This window comes from Otolemur garnettii, unplaced genomic scaffold (genome assembly GCF_000181295.1).
Source record: "Otolemur garnettii isolate 467f Iridium unplaced genomic scaffold, OtoGar3 scaffold00013, whole genome shotgun sequence".
NCBI classification, from domain to species: Eukaryota; Metazoa; Chordata; class Mammalia; order Primates; family Galagidae; genus Otolemur; species Otolemur garnettii.
Window position 1 is genome coordinate 27,227,162 of NW_003852408.1, and position 5,735 is coordinate 27,232,896.

Here is a 5,735-nt window from a genome sequence, read left to right on the forward strand (position 1 = left end):
TGAGGATAGGATCTACCTCTAATCCCTGTGCTAAGTTCAGTGCCTGGCATGGAATAAGTACTTAATAAATGCTGATGAAGGAACAATGAAACAATAAGCTTACATCTACTCACCTCTAAAATGAAAGAGTTACAAACAAAGGAATAGTTTGCTTGAAGTAGTCCTACTCAAAAGACAATAAGACAACTGAAAGAAAAATGGGCCAAGTGTACAAGCAGATAGTTCACAGAAAAAGAAATGACTCCGTGAACAAATGACTCTCATAAGAAATGAAAAGATGATGAATCCAATTCATAAAAACAAAATGCAAATTCACCCAATCATGAGATGCCATTTAAAACTATCAATCGGCAAAGATCAAAAGTGTTGAAAATAACTAATTGCTAATGAGAATAGTTAGGGTAAAAAGCTCTCTCGTATGTAACTGATGGAAGTATTTACCTCTATGCAAAGCAAACTAGCAATGTTTCTAAAAATTAAAAATGCAAGTACTCCTTCTCAAAGTGATTCTACTCACCACAAGTGGAAAACCTGTATATATAATAATATTCATTCCTGTTCAGGACTGAATTTAGAATTCCAGTCCAGAATAATCTTTCACTTCCGAATATGAATTGTATATCACTTAACTGGAGTTTAGTATACACTGCCTTTATCACCAGTTGTTTCCCCAGCTAGATAGAAATTTCTGAGGTCAGGACTATGCCAAGCTGCTTTCTATCTTTTTCAGTGTCCCTCATTAAACTGTATATATGTGTAGTCAGTTTGTGTCCTTTTCACAGGATACAATCAGGAAATTCTCAGACCATTCTAGAAGTTAATGTGTCATCCCAGGACACCTATGAAAAATCAGTGTGGCCTGAGGCACCACTGCCAGAAGCAAAGGTTGTCTAAAAGGATGTTGGTCCAGGTCCAGGACATTTACTTTGGTCTTCTGATAAGAGTTCATTAGAAGATAATTTTGAATCTGAGTATATTTTGAATTTTTAAATGCAGCATATTTAAAAATACATTTTACAAGCATAAAAACCTATAGGACCCTGGAGTTTAGAGCAACATTGAGGAACACAGGGTAGGAAGAGCTCCCTCGGCTAGAAGAATCTCAGAAGTTTTTACTGGTGTGTAATATCATATACTGCCAAAAAGTAAGTGCCACTGTTCCCATTTTTTACATAAATATTTTAAGTCAAAATACAACTATAATTCCCCAGGCTTTTTCCAGCAGGTGTTCCTTCTCATCAATTCATATGACAAAAGGAAGAGAAACAGAAAGTCTCAATCATCTCTTGCATTCATCCTTGTATCTTCTACTATTCTGTGACTTAGAACACCCCAGATAGATAATGTGTTCAAAGAAGCAAACTGCCCAAAATTTCATGTGTCAGCAGACATGGATATTATCCTGAATGTGATAATAACATTTAGTTTTTCAAGATTACTAGAGCCTGATAATTGAGCATGGCAATAGGATAAGATACAATTGAGTCAAGTTCTTTATATCCCCAAATAATATAATCTATGAGATTTATACACATCAGAAAACATGAAGAATACTAGAATGTTTTAAGCTTTATGTAATAGAAAAATACAACCCAATATGGCTTCAATAATAAAGTTATTTCATCTCACATGGCATGAAGAGAAAGGAAGGATAGTTTTGAGGTTGGTTCAATCTGGAGCTCTACAGTGTGTGTTATCAAGAGCCAAATTCTTCTTCCTGCTCTGCCTGCCTCACTCCTTGGACCTACTACAGTGGTTGTTTTAGACACTGCTTACAGGCACAACCTTCTACAACAGAAGGAGAATGTTTATTTCCAAATATCTCTTTTTAAGAGCAAGGATAAACTTTCCCAGAGTCTTCTCAGAACACACCATGAAGCTATTGGTCAGAATTTTGTCAAAAATTATCTAAACCTATCACAGATGAGAAGGCTGAGACTAATAGTCTGGATTAAACCAATCATTATTGACTACCAAAAACTCCCCAGAAGCACATGGAGGGTAAATACCTGTACACATTAGATATCCGTTTGTAGCCAAGGAAAGGTATAGTTCAATAAAGTCTTAAAGTGCATATTAGTGGATACATTAATACAATTTAAGAACTTGTACATTTCTCAAGTTTTTTTTATCTCTTTTTTGTTTATTTGAAGGTACAGGAAACCAGGTTACAATGATTGCATTTGTTAGGTAAAGTCCCTCTACAATTGTGTCTTGCCCCTAAAAGGTGTGTCACACACCAAGACCCCACCTCCCCTTCCCTCTCTCTGTTCTTCCTTTCCCCTACCCCACCCTCCTTCTTCTCTCTGCTCTCTCCTTCCCCCACCCCCACCATGTCATTAATTGTCATTAATTGTCCTCATATCAAAACTGAGTACATAGGATTCATGCTTCTCCTTTCTTGTGATTCTTTACTAAGAATAATGTGTTCTGGGAGGCAGAGGCAAGATGGTCAACTAGAGCCAGCTTTCCACAGAGGCTCCCATCCAGAAGGAGAGTTAAAGGACAGAAGTTTAGCAAGTAAGCTGATGGTTTGGAACTGAGCCAAGAGAGAAGGTTGAAGAATGCCCATCAACCCTGCTGAGGCAAGCTGCGATCCCAAGGATACAAACAGTAGGTACAAAATCCATCGCTAAGTGGATGAGAGTTGCCTTCCCCAAGAGAACAGCTCACAGTATACTTTCTACAAACAAGTGAGCAGAGTTCAAACATCCTCCCATTTTATCCCACAGGAGAGACCCTCTAAAAATCAGACCTCCTTCCCCTACTAGGGTACATGACACTCTCCTGCCAGGCATAAAACTATATAAAACTGTACATATTCTCTACCTGCATTCTGAACTCCCAGCACTCCCCTCCACTCTCACCCCAAGGTCTAGAGGCCTGTCCTCCATGGGATCCAGATTCTTGGGCATTTTCTTGAGAGATGTGGACAGGCATGGGCTATTGCAGGTCTGTGCTGATTCTGCTGCATGGAGGTAAGGAGAAGACGGTGGACTGAAGTAATAGTACTGGAGAGGGAGAGGTGGCGCCCCATGGCACAGACCCTGGGGATATTTTGGAGAGATACTCCCTATCTCTCTGGGCAACCAGAGAAAGCTAGGTATCTTCTCCAGTGGCAGACACTGGCGGAACAGATCTGGGACAGTAATGCAGGCTCCATAACTAATGGGTACACCTGAGGTGGTACCTGCCTGGGCCAGGGCAGCCAGGACAGAGAATAGAAGACGAGTGCACAGAGATGGCATACTCCTAGGGCAGGGTTGAGCCAGGACTGCTTTACTGAGCCTAAGATGCACCCGGCCCTTAGGGGATCATAGTTGAGACAGAAGCAGGTAGGGAGAGGCTGGAACTGAGAGCTCAGTGTGAGCTCTAACCACAGCCACCCCAACACAGACTGCAGCAGAGACAGACACACCAGCTCCGGGCAGCGGCACAGATCAGGGCTGAGTCACAGTTTCTGTGAACTCAAATAGCATCCACAGGGGACTACAGCCAGGACAGAATCACAAATTCTGGAAAATATAAGTGTTAGCAACATCAATCGGAGCGGGGCTGGAACTGAGTGAACTGCCCCAGCTTCCATTAACCACCCAAGGTTGTCAGACCTCAGCTACCCCTGCCAGATGGTGGCAGAGTGTGGAGGCCTGGCCAAGGAGACATAGATCTCCCTGTGACTCAGGTAGGCCCAAACCCCTGGAGAAGCAGCTGCTCATTGGAGGGAAATGGGTCACAGCCCTGCAGGGTTACTAGTGACTGGATGTGACAGAGGTATAAGGTGGGGAAGGAGGCATTAACCTTCCCAGACTAATTCAATTGCTGGGGGGGGGGTCCTTCTGACTCCAGAGAGTACCAAAAAGAGTCATACTCAGGCTGCCAATAGACCCCTGCTACCTAGTTACTGGAGACCTTTGAACTCTCCCACTTGAAACTGGGTGCTGATCGGGACAATTGATTTGGATCTCTTGTACTGGACCAACCACCCAAGTACTATCCAAAGTGGTACCCTGGGTGTATTGTAGTGGGAAGGTTTGATTTTCCTTTTCCAGTTGTTGCCATGGGGGGGAGGGGGTGACTTAATTGCTGGCATTTCTCCACAGCTAAGACTTCAACCCAGAGTAACTAATTCACTAGGGTAGGACAGAGACCAGCTGAAAATAAGACAGAGCCAGTTAGCCTTACCACACCAAGTAAGTCCCCAGTGTCTAAGGCCATAGCTCTGTATGGGTCCTTTGCAAAGCTCTAGGGGAACAGATACAGACACCAGTCAAAGCTCTTGGGCAAAAGGCTGGTTAATCACTATTCCAGGGTGATTGGAATAGTGTCTATTCCCCCCACCAACACAACTTCACCTTATCTGTTCATCAAGCCAACCAGTGTAAAAATAATCATGGGGCAGAATCAGCAGAAAAACTCTGGTAACATAAATAACCAGAGTAGATCAATTCCCCCAAGGAACAATATGGTGGACACAACTGAAGATCCCATTTATAAACAAATGGCTGAGATGTCAGGAATCGAATTCAGAATTTGGATTGCAAATAAAATTAATAGAATGGAGGTAAAGTTGGAATTAGAAATTCAAGGAACATTTCAAAAATTGTACCAATAATTCAATGAATTCAAAGACAAAATCACCAAACATTTTGACACATTGAAATAAGTATTTGCAGCCCTCAAAGGTCTGAGAGATACAGAAGAATCCCTCAGTAACAGAATGGAGCAAGCAGAAGACAGGATTTCTGACATTTAAGACAAAGATTTTGAATGTTCCCGAACACTCAAGGAGGAAGAGAAATGGAGAACAAAAAGGGACCATTCTCACAGAGAGCTCTGGGATAATTTGAAGAAAACTAATATTTGCCTTATAGGAATCCCTCAAGGCAACAAAGTTACTTTGCAAGGCACAGAGGCTCTTCTTCATGAGATGATGAAAAAGAACTTTTCAGACATGCCAAGAGATTCTGCATTTCAGATAGCAGACAGTTTCAGAAACCCAGCATGACTCAACCCAACTAAGACATTCCCCAGGCACATCATAATTAACTTCACTAAAGTCAATATGAAGGAGAAATTTCTGAAAGCAGCCAGATGCAAGAAAACCCAAACCTACATGGGGAAGAATAGTACAATGACTGCAGAATAGTACAATGACTGCTGAAACCTTTCAAGCTAGAAGAGAATGGCCATTGACTTTTAATCTCCTAAAACAAAATAACTTTCAAACCAGGATCCTGTATCCAGCTAAACTGAGTTTCATTTATGATGGAGAAATTAAATACTTTAATGACATTCACATGTTCAAGAAATTTGCCATAACTAAACTAGCTCTCCAGGATATTCTCAGATCTATCCTCCATAATGACCAGCTCAATCCTCCACCACAAAAGTAAACTCACTTAGAAACTTTTGATCAAATTCCAGCTTTCACAGTGGCAAAAGGATTAAAAATGTCCACTGCACTTTCAAAAAACTCAATACCCAAAATTCTACCAGGCTTATCGATATTTACAATTAATATGAATGGCTTAAATTGTCCTCTAAAGAGGCACAGGTTGGCTGACTGGATACAAAAACTCAGGCAGATATCTGTTGCATGCAAGAATCTCATCTTACCTTAAAAGATAAATATAGATTCAGGGTGAAGGGATGGTCATCTATATTTCAGGCAAATGGAAATCAGAAAAAAACAGGTGTTGCAATTTTATTCACAGATACAATAGGCTTTAAACCAA